Here is an 18,744-nt window from a genome sequence, read left to right as displayed (position 1 = left end):
TGAAACAGTGGTCATGCCTGGCAAGAAGTGATAAGGTCCTGAATTAGATTTGAACAGTATAGTGGATAAAGAGTACGCAACACCATCTACAAACCCTACTTACTAAAGGATCAAGAACAAGTCTTTCAACTTCCCTGATACTTCTGCAAAATGAATATACCCATAGTACCTATACCAGAGTTTTGTTGAGAGTCAGCTGAGATTAAAGAACAGTTATTCCTTCCACACTATGCTTTCAATATATTGTGGGTAGTATAAGAAATTAAATGAGAATTTGGGTGGGGGGGGGAGTTTTATGGAAGCTGCAGACAATATGCAAAGACCAGAAGACAACCCAGCAAAAGTTTAGAAACTCAGAAATTCAAGATTGCTATCAAAAAAAAAAAAACATTCCAGTAGAGTTTGGCATCATACATGAAAAGGCTAAGTCCTTATTTGATTTCCTAAAGGAAAATGAAGGTGAAGGGTCTACTCCTACAGATTTTATGTGGATTTTCCAGAAGGCAGAAGCACAATGCCCCTAACCCCCATGATGTGGAAAGGATAACTGTATGTATGACAGCTAGTGGCACAATGGATAGAGTGCTGGTTCTGGGGTCAAGAGGACCTGAGTTCAAATCCCACAACAGATGGGCAACGGGACCCTGGACAAACCACTTAACTTCAGTCTACTTCAGTTCCTCAATTGTAAAACAGGGATGATAATAGCACTTACTTCTCAGGGTTGTTGTGAAAATCAAATGAAATAATATTTTTAAAAACACTTAGCACAGTGCCTGGTATGCAGTAGGAGTTCAACAAATACTGATTTCCTTCTTCCTTTTCTATGTAAAGAAGAGTCATATTATCTCTTCTCTGTAGCATTTTCTGATTGCTGGATGATGAGACTGAGCTCTCCCTTTCTGAGATCCTAGTGCACTTAGGATCAGGGCTCTGCCATCTAGCCCTAAATTATCCCTCTACTTTTTATCTGTCACTTTGGTCTCCTCATGTAAACAGTAAGCTTCTTGAAGAAAGGGATTATATCTGATACTTTTTCAATATCCCTCCAGAGAAATGGGTATGATTTCTGGTGCCTAAGAGGTGCTCAAAAATATGTAAACACAAAAGGGATCTGAAGCAGCATAACATTGGGTAGAGCAGTGAATTTGGAATCAGGAAGTCTTAGGTTCAAATCCCACCTCAGACACTTAACTGCCTCTATGACCTCTGTCAAATAACTTACCCTCTCTGATTCTCACTTTCTTCATCTGTAAAATGAGGAGATTGGGCTAGTTAACCTCTGAAGTCCCTTCTAACATTGGTACTAAGTTCCTACAACAATAATAACTACTTTACAGGATTATTATGTGACTTGAATGAAATAATGTACATAAAGCTCTACATAAAGATCATTTATCTCTACTATTATTTCCTCAGCAAAGAGAATGCCTTCCAGTCTAGCCCTACTGTGATTAATAGTTAAATTCCATATAGTAGCTAAAGTATACAGAGATTAAGAGACAAACTCAGTGTTACATAGCTAATAAGTTTTGAACAATATTTAAACAGAATTCTTCTTGATTCCTTTTTTAAATTAAATTTTATTTTTTGCCACTAAAAGCATCTGCTTTTTCTCCTTCCCATCTCCTCCACCTCGAAAAAAAAAGCCCTGCAAAAAAACATATAGTCAAGTAAGCCAAAGTCCCACATTGACTATGTCCAAAAATGTGTGCCTCACTCTGAAGACCAATTCCATCACCTCTCTGTCAAGAGGCAAGCAGCATTCCAAATCATTGGTCCCCTGGAATCATGGGAGATTCTTGCACAGATCAGAGTTCTTAAGTCTTTCAAAATTGTTCATTTTTATAGTGCTCTTGTTAGAGTAAAAATGATCCTCCTTCTTCTGCTCAATTCAATCTGTATCAGTTCAAAGTGAGGTTCAAGAGATAACCTCTCCCTCCACCTCATCTACTTGTACCCCTTATTATATGAGACAATATGCCCCAATATTCTTCCCCCTTTTTATTTCCTTTGTATATCCTTCCCCACCTTTTCCTTTCTCCTTCATCAAAGTACATTGAAACATATCAGAGCATACTTAAATTTACTCCTAAGACCTTCATTTTTATGTGAGTCTTTCTTTGATCCAAGGTGACATCACAGAGCTTGCCTTATCACCCTCCACCCCATTAGAATGCAAATACGTTCTTATAAATTTTTTTTCCCTAATTGATCTCTTTCGTTTACCTTTTTACATTTCTCTTTGCTCCTATGTCTGTTTCTACTAAGCTCTGAACTTTTCATCAGTAATGTTTCTAAGTCCTCTATTTCATTAGAGGTTCTTTCCCCCCTGTGAGATTATAACCAATTTTGCTGGATAAGTTGTTCTTGATAGTAAGCTTTTGTATTTTGTTCTTTGAAATATCATATGCCATGCTCTCTACTTCTTCACAGTAGTAGCTACTAAATCTTGTGCTCCTGACTATAGTTCCTTTGTATTTGTACTCTGTCTTTCTGTCTGCTTTCAGTATTTTCTCTTTGATCCAGAAACTCAGGATTTTACTTATGACATTCCTAGGAGTCTTTGATTTTGAGATTTTGTTTAGGAGGTGAATAGAGGATTCTGTCTATTTTCACTTTGTCCTTTGGTTCTAAGAAATCTGATCATTTACCTTACCAACTTCTTGAAGTATTATAGCTTGGCTCTTTTTTTAAGTCTGATTCTTAAATGGTTTCCTTAATCTGTTTTCTAGGTCATTTGTTTTTGACATGAGATACCTTATATTTCCTTCTATCTTTTCAATTTTATGCCTTTATTTTAATATTTCATGTTGTCTAATGTAGTCATTAACTTCTGTTTGGTTCATTCTAATTTTAAAAGATTCTCTTCTTTGATAAAGTCTTATACCCTTTATGCTAAGCTATTAATTTTATTTCCAAGTCTTTCCTCGATAGCTCTTATTTCATTTATAATACCACTTTAAACTCATTTTAAATTCAGATCATTTCTCCTAGGAATTCCAGTTTGGGGCAAGCTGTGTTTTTCTTTGAGTTTTGCTTTGCTTATGGGCATTTTAGTTATTCTCCTCTTCTGGATTTCTATCTTAAGCATCCATATCCTTGTAATTCATTTAGTCATTCTTCCAGAGATCTACTCTGGGCAACCTAGTGTAGTAACACTAGTGGTGTAGTGTTCTAGTTGACAGCATTTTGGGGAATGATTTTATGATTCTGACCCCCCTGGGACATCTCCCTCTGCTGCTTTACTAGAAAGAGCCTGAGTTCAAGAACTGCTCTGGGCAAACTTATGCTGATGGCTCTAAGTTCTTAGTCCAACTGAGGTCATGGAGAAAGCTTGGGAATGGGAACTAAGTGATCATCTTTGAGCATCCTATGCTAACAGTTTAGCTCAGAACTGGATAGAGTTTCTGACTGGGGTGAGTTGATTATCTGTCTTTAACTAGCTTTGCTCTAAGCTCTAGGAACCCTTCTGGGAGACTCCCTTATTGATGACTTGGGCATCTGAGCTGAGTTCATGATCAATTCCAGGTGTCCTCACACTGCTGACATAGCTCAGTGTTCAAGCCACTGAATCCCTTATCCTAATCTACCTCTGCTTCACAATTCCTGCTCTGGTCACTTGCTTGTAGATCAATTTATGATCTTAGGCTGGAGATATTATACATGATAGTTTCTCCTTTGATTTTTTCATTCACTACAAATCTGAGCATTCCTAGATTTTTGTTAGAGTAGTGGTGGAGAGAAATATCTGTATTTCCTCCAATTCTAGTCCCTTGTCTGGCCTCTTTAAATCTTCCTGGTTTCACCACTATGCCTACCTATACTATTTCTCTCTTTTTATTTTTTTATTTGAAACCTGTGATTTGGTTGTTGTAAGGAACTCCTAGTTTGGAAATCATTTCTACTAGTGAAAATAGGCACATGTCTGTAACACAAGGTCTTAAAGAGTTGCCTGGGTACGGAAAGGTTAAGTCATTGCCTGGAATCACAGAGCTAATATATGTCAGGGGCAGGACTTCATCACAAGGTTCTCTTGCTTCCAAAGTTGACCTACCCTCTACTGTGCAATAGTGCTTTGATGTTCAAAAAAATACTTGTTAACTAATAAAAACAGATTTGAGATCTTATCAATTCATCCTGTATGGTGATGCAAGGAGAGCTGAACCAAATTAACAAATACTACACTGTAAAACTTTGCTTCTTTAATCCAAATTTATAGAAGTCAATCATAGTGCAGCAAAAAGATCACAAGTTTTAGAGTCAGAGTTCAAACCCTGACTCTACTTCTCACTGGCTATGGGACTGTGATCACCTTATCTCCTTGAGCCTCAGTTTGAGTTTCTTCTATAAGATGAAGGAACTAGTATAGAAGACCTCTGAGGTCCATAGTGGTTCTAATCTTATTCACCAGGGTACCCAATTGGAAGAAGTTGCTACTTCCCAGACAACTTGAAGGCATGTTGCTTATTAATGAAAAACACTGACTGGATAATCAGAATCCATAGGATACAAAGTCTATAGCTTTTCTGATTTGTATGTGCTTGGAAGTGTGATTGTCAACTCCTTGAATTCCTTTAAGACTTAAGATGGAGAAGAATAGACATATATTTCTTTTTTTTTGCTATTTTAGATTATCACATGTAAGAACATACTATCAAGTACAGAAGCAAAACCTAGAAATATGGAAACCACTGAGATAGATCAAGATTGATTTTATAGGCAGCTTTCAATTTAAAAAATAAATTCAATTCATTCTTCCATACCAAGGAATCCCTTATGCCTAACTTTAGAGAGATATCGTCCACTAGTCTCCCTTTACCAAGGTGCAGTGCCAAAGGGGAAGGAGGGACTCATAGGAAGGACAACAATGATACATAGGGATCCATCAACAAAACTTGATTGCTACTCACATGAGCAGAAAGACAGAGGGGTACAGTCTCCAATGTTCTTAGTACTTGGGCAGTACACGGTGGGATGACTTTATGTGCAATATCATTCACATTCTGAGATGGTTCTGGAGGAGAAGTGAGGCTGGTGACCTGCACAGCCCTCCCTCACTCAAAACAAAGTCAAGTGCAACTCATGTCATCATTTCTCAGATGGAGGGTATTTTTCTTAATTCTCTAATAAGGATTGAGAGCCAGAGTCCCAGAGTTAAGTAACTCAACTTGTGCCACACAAGCTAAAGACTAAAAATGAGGGAGGTAATACTCAGTCTCCAGGTTTATTAGCCTTAGATACTTCTATCTGCAGAGATAGGGGGAATAAGGGGTGAGGGAGCTTACCAATCAAACAAGTTTTCACCAGTTTATATTCAGGTTTATACAGAGATAAGAAATGAGTTACAGTCACATTGCAACAAGAAAAAGAAAGTTGACCTCTCAGATCTCCCACTGTGGATGCAGTTCTCTTCACAGAGTGCCTGACAGATAGCAAGAAATTAATGAATATTGACTGATTAATGGATTGACGCCTTTTATACAATGAGGCAGAGGGAAGCCCAGGACAGAGCCAGGTAAAACCCAGGTTAGCATAATGACTATTTGATCACATTGCCTATTGGGTGACTAACGTTTTGAAATATTCATCATTAGCCATTTTATTACCTTTATAAATATAGCATCAGGGGACCCAACTCAGCCTCCCAACAACCATGCCCTCTACTGGCTACATACATGCACTAAAACCAAGTCTAGCACTGTTTTAAATGTGTTTTGGAAAGAGTTCAAGAGGCAGCATGATGGATAAAGAGCTGGCCTTGGAATCAAGAAGACCTAGATTGAGTACCAACTATGACATCTACTGTTTGTGTAACCCTGGACTGACTAGTCACTTATTTTCTCAATGCCCTGATACAATACTAAGACTATAAGTTGTAGAGAAAATGGTAACCAACACTGGTAGAGTTTTATATTAAACTGATAAAAATCAGTCATATATATATGTATGTAAATATATATATGTGTATACATATATACACATACACACACACACACACACACACACACACACTTGGAGCACTCTGCTAACATTTAAATAAGTAAGGGCTACAGCAACCTACATTCTCAATTAATGAACATTCATTAACTGTCTATTATGTGCCAAGCAATATATGTTATCTCGCCTATGTGGGATAAGAACATAAAAAGAGCAGAAAAGGACATAGTATGCTATACTATAATAGATAAAGCAAAGACACAATTTGTATTTTTAATATGTCACTTGAATTCTTAGTTTAAATAAAATTGAGGCTAGGTTGGTGATGATAGAGTGAAATATCTCCAGTTCAATAAACCCAAAGGATAAATTACTAGCTCAGACTTTCCCATCTGACAGTAATTGTTAGGAAAACCAGAAAGCAGTCTGGCAGAAATCGGTTTGAGATCACCAGCTTATACCATATACTGCAATAAGTTCAAAATAAATGCATGATCTGAATACTGAAGATCATACCATAAAATAATCAGATGAAAATCAGTTCATGTACTTTTAAAATTTTGTTTTGTTTCTGAGACTGGGTTTCTCTTTCTCACAGACTGGATGTGTAATGGTCGCTCATGGGCATACTCTTCTGCTGATCAACAGACTTCTGACTTGCTCTAGAAGTCAACTAACGAACATCTTCATATTGAGTACCTGTGAGTGGAAAGCGTTTAGGCAACTCACAAATATAGTAACAAAAGTACAAAAATAAATAGTATAGCACCTACCCCATAGATAAATGGTCCAAGGATAAACAGTTTTCCAAATAAGAATTACAACAAATCAATAATAAGGCAACTTGCCATCCTCAAGACATAGGTTTAAATTTCTCCTCTGACACTATATTATAACCCTGGACAAATCACCTACTCTTTGTGGTCCTCAATTTTTTCATCTGTAAAGTGAGAAGGACACAGTGACCTGTAATTTCTCTTGAACTGTTTCTTAACTTTCTTTGTATCTCCAGAGATTAGCACAGTTCCTGGCACATGTTGCTGTTCAGTCATTTCAGTTGTGTCTGACTCTTCATGACCCCACTTGGCATTTCCTTGATGAAGATACGGGAGTGGTTTGCCATTTCCTTCTTCAGCTCATTTTACAGAAGAAGAAATTGGGGCAAACAGGGTGAAGTATCTCAGGCCAGATTTGAACTCAGGAAGATGAATCTTCCGAACTCCAGACCTGAAGCTCTATCTACTATGCCATCTAGCTGCCCTGGCACATAGTAGTTGCTTTAAATATTTATTTAAGTTTAAATTTAATTTATAAATATAAATAAATATTGGAATGAAATTTAAATATAAATTTATATAAATAAATATATATAAGCTTTCATTCATCCCTATTAAATTTCATGTTGTTACAGCTATCCCAATGTTCTGGACTGTCCATAATTCTTTGGGTCTTTATCACTAAATATGTGAGCAACCCCTCCTAGTTCTGTGTAAATTAAAACTTTGAGGAATTCTAGGATGATAGTTGTGAGCTAGAAGGAACTCTACTTTCTATGTCCCTTTTCATTTCTATTCCATGCAGCTGCCATTGAACCTTCTGAAACCCCCAACCTATGATTAGCAAACTGTTTGACATAGTAAACTTGTGCCCTGACACTGAGAATTATTTTGTATATATTTTGCATTTAATTTCCAATATACATGTTGTTTCCCTACAATAGGATATAAGCTCCCTGAAGTCAGGTCTTTGTATTTTCGACTCTTATAATAGTGCCTGGCACAAAGTAATTTCTCTGAACCTTATGAAATACTACTATAACTTTTAATCAAATCTGTCAAGAGGCCTAGAGAACAGCAAACATCGAATACTTCAATCATTCTGTCCTGTAAATGGATTGTTGGTTGTATTGATCTGTAGTCACTTTCTAGATGGATGCGAGAACCAGTCTCTTGCAATCTGTATCAGTTGTCATGTATTAATATAGTACTATATTGAATATATTCAGGCTTTCCTTTCACAGAGGGAGGCCTGGTACATCTTCCTCTCAGAGTTCAAGGCCTACACTGAGATGTCTCTTCTCTAATGTTTTCAGCTTGAAACTCCACTAGATATGTCTCCCCACAACAATAACTACCAGTAAGTAGCACCCAAGCTCCATTTTCCCATTTAACATCAATTAGCTTTTACATTGTGATATTTTCTTTGAAGATAAAATAATGAAAGAAGTACAAATATTTTCCCCAAATATCTCCAGCACATGCTCTCCACTATTCCACCTTGATCAATGGAGAGAGATGGCCTAAACTTAGCTCAATTGCTGTATAGCATTGGTCCCACCAGGTTCACATCCAGATGATGCATGACTGCCAGATGAGTTCTCAGCTCAACTACAACTGGGATGGTTCCCAAAGTCTCTTGCCAAAATTACTCCTTGCACCTCAGGGTGACAATGTTAAACTACCTGAAAAATCTGGATTCTGGAATGCCTAGAAGTTCTCTCCCTTCACTTGTAAAACATTATTTCTAAATCTCTAATCCCCTTACCTAGAAGAAAAAGGAATAACTACGATAGACCAAGAAGCAAGTTCCATTTCACAGGACCACAATTTGGCCTTAGTAGAAAAGGTCCAAGGCTTCTCCCCTTACAGCATGATACTATCAGCAAAGGAGTCCAATTATAAACAGAGAAGCTCAGAAAGAATGGTTGAGGCCCCAAGAACTTATGCTTTTTTTTTAAAGGCCTCTGCAGTAAATCAAAGAACTTCCTGTTTACCATATAGGTGGATGACCAGAATTAGTTATAGAACGTTTATATATGCTTTGGGTTCTGTCCAAAGTACTTCCATTAACACAGGGAGACCTGAGTCTCCCTGAAGCAGACTTCCAAGCTTCCTCTGCTTAAGAACATGCCCTACACAAGTGCCAGTTCCTGTTGTAGCACCTTCATAGGTATGGACTTTCATTTGATTTGTCATTTAATGCTAAAGAAATGCAAGTTTATAGAAATATATGTGTCTATCATAGTTGAGCACCATATAGATATAGTCACAAGTATGAAATATTCATGGTTACATATAGCTGTATATGAGTACTATACATGTATATGGATGTATATATATATAGTATATATGCAAGTCATATATTATATATAATGTTTATATGACAGCATACGTGTATATATTACACACATGTCTCTGTGGGTGAGAGACAATGCGGTATGGTGGTTAGAGGACTGGCCTCAAAGGCAGGAAGAGGGCCTCCTTTCACCAGAATGCATTGCGAACCTAACCTCTTAGTGCTATAAGCAAATTTCTAAGCATAATTGCAGGGAAGATATCAAACTACATTTAAAGAGAGAGAGAGAAAGAAAGAGAAAGAGAAAAAAGGGAGAGAGAAAGAAAAAAAGAAAGAAAACATGTTACATAGATATCTATATTATATGTGCACATATGTGTTATACAGATAACTACATGGTAAATGAGCATACATATATGTACACACAGATTTTCTTGGCCTCATTTCTCTATCTGAAAAGGAAGGAATGATAGAGTAGACCAGATAATTCTAAGTCTATGAATATTAATATAATATATATAATTTTATTACATTATATATGATTATAAATTATATATAGCATATGTTAGATAATGATATTATTGTATTAGTATCATAAATTAATATAATTTATCAATATATAAAGGCTCTCTACCATGCATAAAATCACTTTTTTTTTGTCTTGAGGTTCCCCACTCCCCACAAAAAATTTATGAGAACTTCATTCTGTGGAAGATATGATACAATGACTCCAAAGGAGTCATTTCAGTCTATCAAAGACGTATTAAGGATTTTGTGAATTTTGAAAAAGCAGTATACAGTCTGTCATGTCACCTTCCATACACTTCAATGACAGATTATTTTTCTTCTGGCACTGGTGATTTTAGTATATCAATTGCCAGGAAAGAACATTTTTCTTGGAGTTTCAGCACAAAACATCAAGATGGAACCACAAAACAAAATTCAAGTAGCATTAAAAATCTGATTTAAATCCTCAAAAGCTAGGAAGGTTAACCAAAGAGTTCAGCCAGGCTCAGAGTCCTTAGCTCACCCTCAGCAGTGGGGTATATAGCAAATGATGTTTCTGTTCTGGGCAGCAGTAAAGGTAACAACAACAGATCATTTGCATCAGAGTTGAGAAAACAAATTCTAGCACCGGATAAATTAAAATTTGTGATGGGCAAATATCAAAATGTTTAGAATTTAATTTGTTTGGAAAGAAATCGAAAAGCTGATACCTTAACATGATGTTTATCCAAGTTTTCTTAGTCTCTACTGGACACAAGTCACTAGAGGAAGGCTTATTACATTGAACCATTTTTGCTTGTAGCTCAAGCAGAATCTAACAGAGCATGGAAAGAAAACATTCTGAATAGCTTAACTGAACTGAACTTTCTAGAATATTTGAATAGAACTTCTTTTAAAGTCTGGAGAGGCATATTGGGTCAGTTTTTATCCTAAAGGTGTTGTCCATGCTAGGATTTATCTGTGCAGGTAAAGTGAAATGGAGAGCCCTTGAGGTTATTCACATAATTACCAAGTGGCTTCTAAAAAAAAAAAAAGAAGAAGGGATTTGGGTCAGAATTATCTATGTTAGACAATTTTGAGAATGAAATTTTCTCAATAATTTGCTAATCTTCCACTATAGTTTGTAAGTACAGTTATCATTATGGAAAATCTTTTCATTAAAAGACCACATGGATGTAAAACATTCATTGTGGCACTTTTTTTGTTGTAGCTAAAAAAACTGAAACAAAGAAAATTTGAAAACTGAAGTGGGGAGAGAAATCCCATTAGTTGGAGAATGGCTAAAATAAATTGTGATCTATGGATGTAATGAAATATTATTGCACTATAAGATCCAATAAATATGAAGAATGCTCAGGAAAAATGGAAGATGAACTAACTGGTGCAGAGTAAAGCAAGCAGTCTCTTTTCTTTGGAGAAGGAGGGAATGATCAAATCTGAATCTTGCAGGCTCATTCAGACATGGACACCAAGATAATTAAGTCTGTGGCATTCTTTTTCTTTTCTATAAGGAAAGGACCAGTCAATCAATAAGAATGAATTAAGTCCCAACCTATGTGCCAGCACTGTGCTAAATACTGTGAATATAAAAAGACAGCCCCTGTCCTCAAGATGCTAACAATTCAATGGAAGGATTACTTGAGGTAGGGAGTGGGGAGTGAATAAGAGTAAGGGAGGATACTATATTCAGAAATGATTAAGCTACAAAAATCACACAACATCAAGGAAATCTTTATAAAGAAAGAAAATCTCCATAATGTTTATTCTATATTTTCTGCTCATTCCTGCCACTCTGGCCATGCTCACGTTATTTCTCTACCTGTAATTCCTCCTCCTCTCTTTAAGGCCTATCTCTCCTGCAAAGGAAGTCTACTTCAATTCCAGCCCATGTCAGTCTCACTCCTCAAAATTGTTTTACCAATTATAATTAACTATCAGAGCTAGAAGAGGTCTTTGAGGTCATCTTATCCAAACGTATTTTTTTTAATAAATGAGGAAACTAAAAGGTCCAGAAGTTTATTTCCTATATCATTCAATTAGTACTTTATTATAGGCTCCTTTGTTCACTATTTCACAGGTCTTGTTTCTTCCCATGACTTACCTGTGTAGACATCGTCTAATGTTTGTTTTGTATTCCCTCTGTGCCTATCACAGTATCGAGATAGGAGATGCTTAATAAATACTTGTTGATTGATTGAGTACTGCAACCTGGATACACATTCTTTAGCACTTCGGGGCACTATCCCTATAAGAGTAACAGCACAGGGGATTGGCTTTCCCTTTGGCCAAGTCCCAAAGTCCTCATCCGACAAAACTCTTCAGAATATAAATAACTATGACCTTTGAAATAATGTCTGATACAGATTTATTTTGTTTTCTTTCCTTTGTAAATGTTTACATTTGTAAGGAAGAAGGATTGTTTTAATACTTGCTTAATACTGTGTGGCATATGATGAAACTGAATTACTGCCGTTTATAAGTTTATTCTGAACAAAATATAGTCCCCTACCTGCCAACATCTGAAAGCTATAAATGGGGAGAAAAATAGAGAGACCTTAAAACTCCATTGAAATGCATTGGATTTGGAGTTTCTTGGATGATCAGAGTGGAAAAATATTTTGCTAAAAAATAGGATTTGCTACTCCTACCGGTTTGGAAGCCAGAAATTTAGTTAGTATTTACCCAAGCTGTGGCGAGGGAACACTTGGCTGTTTATTTCAGCTAAGGGGCTGGTTGGTGGGAGATGTTTGTCCAGTCACGATGCCCTTTGAGATTTTGCGTCTACCTAGGACTGATTTCCAACTAAATTTTTCTTTTGGACTTTCCCTCCACATCATGCCCCTGCCCCAACTTTAACCAAGCTTACTTGTTTTTCTCTACAACCAAGACACATAATCTTTACCAACATCTCCACTCAGTAGGAGGGTCTTCAGTAATGGAGTCATACTTCATAGTTCCCAAGATAAATGTCCTATTTGGCATCAGGTCTGTAGAAAGAAAGGTTTTGGTGTGAAAAAAGAGTATAGGAGTCTGAAAATGTCATTGTATTCAGGAATAAAAGAAAATATAGCTTGTTAAATAAAATGGACTATTTTTTAACCACAAAGATTTTTAGAAATTCTTTAATGCAACCAGGCTCTCAGCAACAGAAGAAATGATGCAAAATATTTGCCATAAACAGTTGTAACAAACTTTGATAACCATGCATGCAAGTCATGTTCTTTCTCTACTACTGACTTGAAAGCACAGCTGAGATTTTAATAACTACCTTTATTTCTGATATGATTTTGCCATACAAAATGTTTAAAAGAGGATATTTCTCAATCTCAAGTCTTTTAAGGCAATTATTTTGCTATTTCGGGAAAATGTGATTTTTCCCCCTTCAGATGGAACAAATATGAGTAGGCACAAAAATGTGTTTCCTGTACTGTACTTGCTCATTTGATCTATGTCAAATAGCTTTCTTTATTTTTTTGCAATTTGCATGCACAGTCCTATGAACTTTTTGGCCAATCAGGCAGATTAAATCAAAACTCAATCTGCCTGTGCCCAGAAGAAGCTGAGAAGAGGACTATATCTAGAGGGCTGCGAATAAATATTTGAATGGGGATAAATTGGCACATACACTATGTTCAATGAAGACTTAACATTGGAATCAGTTTCTGTTTTGATTTCACCTTTATTTCCTACTTTCAGCAAACATTTATTGAACACATACGCAGAGCACCATACTAGGTGGGGGTGTTGTAAAGTAGAAGGAATACAAAAATCCATGCGACATGTTCCCTGCTTTCTTGGAGCTTTAAAATGGGGAGGAAGTGAAGGTGCATACTCAAATGACTTGGTTAGCCATTAGTAAGTTCCCACTAGTAATGTAGAGACAACACATCCATGCCTTTCTATCCTATGCTACTCTTGTCCATGTCCTCCATAAGTTAATCACAACTAAACTCATCCTGTTGAAGACTTTTCTTGCTTCCTCTTGACATTATGAAAATACCAGTGAAATACTCTGGCTGTCACACTTAATCTTTGTTCTTCTTCTTTTCCTTTGTAATTTCTTGATTACTCTCTTTCTTCCTGTTCTTCAGAACTACTCACTACGTAGATATTGCAGCCATTTCAAATCCACCATGTTAGATTCCATTGCTTACTTTGTGCTATTCATTTTTAATTTAATGGATATTGGTGCATTCCATGTGTCATTGCTGTATAGCAGACCATTGGCATTTTTTAAATGGGCCTTTCCTTTCATAGGAAATTTGGGGTCATTAAAGGAACTCTGAAGTTTCTTGAAGACAATCCAGGTCAATTACCTCTTCACATTCAACTCTGAACCAAACTTGAGGCTAAATTATACTGTGTGACCTAGATATGCATATATAGATTGTCAATCCAAATGCATGTTGTAACCACAGCAGTAGACATTCATCATTCAATTGGCATTTCTTGTGTGGATGGTAATGTCAAATCCCTTTGAGTGATTACAGATCTTCTCTAAGAGTCTCTGCAATGTTCTAGGGCTTGATACATTCAGCATATTGCCATCCACAAACAGGAGCATTTCATGGATATAAAAAGTCATGATTGATTTAAAATTTGATTAAAAAAAAAAAAAACCTTAATAGGGAATCCCTTGTACTAGATTTCCACCATTGCAGTGATTAAGATATCTGAAAAGTATGTATCTCTCTGTTTTATACCTCCACTGATATTAAAGACCAAACAGTCATTGAATGAAATATATCTTGTTGACAAAGCTTGTGAGGTGACATTTTGTTCTACTTAATCATTTTTCTCTATTTAATCTACTTAATATTGTTATGATGAATTAACAATAAGCGCAATGAGATTATATATGCTCAATATCTTTCAATTCATTGTGAAATGGTACAGATGTATTGAAAATCACTTGAGAAAACCAATATCAATAATGTTCATTATTCATGTATAAATCACTCATAAAGATTTTGTAGATTTGGAAGGGTGGACATATAATAATATAGTAAAACCCACCCCAATACCTCTCTTTTTTTCACCTCCCCAATAAGTACCTGAGAATAATTCTTCACTTTAATTGTAGTTTCTTCCTTCAGGTTCTATTTATAATGGTGCCAAGATTGAGATTATGCAGCTGCACTGATCACTAAACCAGGATCTCACATTCAAAGTACCGATAGTCAAAAATAATTTTAGAACTGTATAATTCTTAGCACCCTTTGACATATTTTCTACCTTTCTGCCACCATTACTGAAGAAGAGTGAAGAAGCCACACAACTTGAAGATCATTCTTATTTTATTTTCTATTTCATGGATTTCCATAGACAAAAAAGTCGAGTCAATAGGCATTTATTAGGTATTTACCACATGCTGGCCACTGTGCCAAGAGCTAGGTATTCAAAGACAGAAATCCTGCTTTCAAGGAGCTCAAAATCTAATGAAAGATACAGCATGCAAACAACTATGCACATATAAGATATAAACAAGGTAAATTGGAGGTAATCTCAGAGGGAAGGCATTAGCATCAGGGAAGACAAGGAAAGGTTTCTTGCAGAAAACAATATTTGACCTGAGACTTGAAGGAAACCAGAGAAACCAGATAAGGAGGAAGAGAATTCCAGATATGTGGGACAGCAAGCAAAAATTCCTGAATTGGGAGATGGAGTACTCTGTTTTAGAAAGAGCAATGAGGCCAGTGTTGTGTAATCTTGAAGCGTATGGAGGGTAGTAAAGTGTACAAAGGCAGGGGACTGGGGGTTGGGGGGAAGTCAAGTTGTAAAGGGCTTTAAAAGTCAAATGGATGATTTTATATAGAGGTGATAGGTAAGTATAGGAGTTTATTAAATGGAGAGAGGTAGGGTGGTATGGTCAGACCCACTCTTTAAGATCATTTTGATATCTGAGTAGAAGATGAACTAGAGCAAAGGAGAAACTTGAGGCAGGAATATTAACCAGTAGATTATTATGAGTGTCTAGGCATGAGGGTTGAAGTCCTATACCAGGGTGGTAACAATATCTAGGGAGGGAAGAGGGCATATAATCATATCCAGAACCATCATCAGGTCTACTGTGATATGCTTTTCCATGTTTAGCTAAATTGTCCTCAAAAAACATATTCATTTTGATGTAGAACATTTCCTGGAGCCTTTCCAGCACTGTAGAACCCATAGGGTCATAACCACACCATGATGAGGAATCAGAGAAAGACTTTATAGAGGAACACATACAAATACTCAAATAACTGTTGTGAATGATGTCCCAGTGCCCTCTCCAAGATCTTTGGTTCATATAGATGTTGAGACTGATTCCAAGAAGGTAATTTTCTTTCTTTGGCCTGTTGCTCCCACCTGCAGTTACTACAGGAAAATATCAAAATATACTTTGTTTGCCTTTCATCTAAGTATCCCCAAATGTAGATAATAAGTTTCCAACTTGTGTTAAGGCAACCGAGATGGTACAATGGAAGAACAGCCTTTATTTCACCTCACAGAAAGTAAATATGTTGCAAAGGACTAACATGGTCATACACAAAAAAAGTTCCCTAAAAGCCCATCAAACTTTGGGCTGCCAACAGGAGGCTGACTTTCTAATGGGACCCTAGCCCTCTCACAGGAGTCTAAACAGCCACTACAAGATTTCTAGAATGACCCTATAATTTAGATTACTCCCCAGAAGGGCCACTGAAGAAGAAATCCCCTTCCCACTGAAAGTGTAATACCTGAATAGCTCACTAACTTTAATCTCCAAGTAAGATTTTGCTATGTGCTGCTCTATTTTTTAGACAGGGTGAGGAAGAAGGAAGGAAGGAAGGAAGGAAGGGAGGAAGGAAGGGAGGAAGGAAGGAAGGAAGGAAGGAAGGAAGGAAGGAAGGAAGGAAGGAAGGAAGGAAGGAAGGAAGGAAGGAAGGAAGGAAGGAAGGAAGGAGGAAGGGAGAGGAGGGGAATGGAAGGGAGAGAGGGAGACTTAGTTTGCTGGTTTACTTTTTTACTTCCCCAGGTAGAGGGACAACTCCTGCACCAAGAATCTATTCTCTTGATTTCCAGTTAGCCAATCATCTTGAAAGCAGCCCCAATCACTGGGAACCAGTTAGAATTGGTACCTTTCATCAAGGTACCTGCAGGCATGTTCACATTACACCTGGGTAGGTGTCCTGAAAAAGCCTCCAAATGTATGTAGTCTGGATAGTCTCATCAAGTCGATTGGGAGATTCATCCAATTAATTAAGAACTTCCATGATAAATCTCCTTTCTCCCTTACATGTATGTATGCTTAGGGAAGGTACAAAGAAAAGTCTTTTTCCAAGTAATAGTTAAAGAGAATTCACAAGTCTAAACTTCCCAGTTAACCTATTAAAGAAGTGAATTGGTTAAGGTCAAAAACGAACGCTTTATAGTTGGCTGTCAAGAAAATAGATTGGCTTTATTCTTTCTCCTGAGGTCCATGTTGTTGTTCAATCATTCAGTTGTATCCACTGTGACCCCATGGGCCATAGCACACCAGGGCCTTCTACCTTCTACCTCCTCTCAAAGTCTGCCCAAGTTTATGCTTATTGTTTCCATGACACTCTATATTCGCCCCCTCTTCTTTTTGCCTTCAACCGTTCGCAACATCAGGATCTTTTCCAATGAATCCTATCTTCTCATTATTTAGCCAGAGTATTTAAACTTCAGCTCTAGTATTTGACCTTCCAGTGAAGAGCCTGCATTAATTTCTTTAAATACAGACTGATTTGACATCTTTGCTGTTCAAAGGACTCTTTCAAGTCTTCTCCAGCATTATAATTCAAAACCATTGATTCTGAAGTGCTCAGATTTCCTTATAGTTTAACTCTCATGGCAGTACATTACTACTAGAAAAAACATATCCTTGACTATAGGGAGCCCAAGAATATAAAATCTAACACTGCTTCCTTTTCTTCTCCCTCTATTTGCCAGGAAGTGATGGGACCAGTTCCCCAGTTCTTAGTTTTTGTTTTGGGAGGGTTTTTTTTTGGGGGGGGGGTTGTTGTTTTAATGTTAAACTTCTTAAATCCTCTTCACTTTCTGCCATCAGAGTGGTATCATCTGCATGTCTGAGATTGTTGATATTTCTCCCAGAAAATTAGTTTCAGCTTTTGATTCATCCAGCTTGGCATTTTATATGATGTATTATACTTATAAGTTAAACAAATAAGGTGACAATATAGAACCTTGTCATACTCTTTGTCCCATCTTAAACCAAGCAGTTGTTCCATGCTTGGTTCTAACTGTAACTTCTTATCCCATATACAGGTTTCCCAGGAGACAAACATATACAGATTCTCAAAGGACAAATCAGATGATCTGGTACTCCTGTTCTTTTGAGAACTTGCCATATTTTGCCAGAGATCTATAGGCATATACAAATTCTTCATGGGTAAAGGTGGGAAGATTTATTTTGAATTAAACTATATAGTTTGAATTAAACTATATAGTTCAGAAACATTGGGGAAAGTGAAGGATTTATACTTATCAAGTAAATATAGCAAGAAACATGGACTAGAATTCAACAAAATAGTGTTCCTAATCAACTGTGTAGTGCCATTAGGTTGTTTTGCCTTTACTTTCAACTGTGTTCTCAGTTTTCTAGACTTACCACCAAACTTCATACCTGGAATTCTCAGATAAGAGAAATGAACCTTGACTATTATTATTAACTTTTAGTCTTTTTTGTGACGTATGTCACTAAGAATTTTTTTAGATGTCACCTTTCAACTTGTCATCTATATCAAGAGATTGGGCTCATTCAATATTTTCTTTAGCTTGGATTGCCATCAGAAGGACTAAGGAAAGGCCATGTTTGCTACCAGATATCAATGACAGATCTAAGTTATAGGAAATGGGAAGAGGAGTGAGGATAGAACTGAAGAACGTTATAGTTGGAAAGGGAACTCAGGTCACATGGTCAAAGAATTATATCAGAGCTTTACAAACTTATGATATCACTAGAAGTGTTCAGGTTGAGGTTGGAAAACTATTATTCATGGATAATAAAAAGTACAGAAGTGTAGGTAGTAGAAGACTGTATTATAAGAGGCTAAAGTCAGAAAACCTGGCTTAAAATTCTGCTTCTGATAGCTATTTCCTACAAAATGAGATTAGGAAACAAGACTGTACCTGTGATTTCACTGATATTTGGAACTCTTAGGTGAGGAAACTCCTTCTATCAGGGTGATACCTTCTCTGCAAATCAGAGCCCTAGGT

The 18,744-nt window shown here is 36.7% G+C and overlaps 1 long non-coding RNA gene across 1 annotated transcript; it reads right to left on the bottom strand.

Annotated features, from left to right (window-relative positions):
- Positions 1-6,259: 6,259 nt before the first annotated feature.
- LOC140523834 (uncharacterized) lies at positions 6,260-12,581 on the bottom strand. Its single transcript, XR_011973485.1, has 3 exons — positions 12,425-12,581; positions 10,233-10,336; positions 6,260-6,639 (listed from the first exon to the last, which is right to left on the bottom strand). It is a non-coding gene; the product is annotated as an uncharacterized lncRNA (long non-coding RNA).
- Positions 12,582-18,744: the final 6,163 nt, after the last annotated feature.

The sequence above is a fragment of the Notamacropus eugenii genome, chromosome 2, assembly GCF_028372415.1.
Source record: "Notamacropus eugenii isolate mMacEug1 chromosome 2, mMacEug1.pri_v2, whole genome shotgun sequence".
Lineage (NCBI taxonomy): Eukaryota > Metazoa > Chordata > Mammalia > Diprotodontia > Macropodidae > Notamacropus > Notamacropus eugenii.
This window is presented reverse-complemented; position numbering and strand designations above follow the sequence as displayed.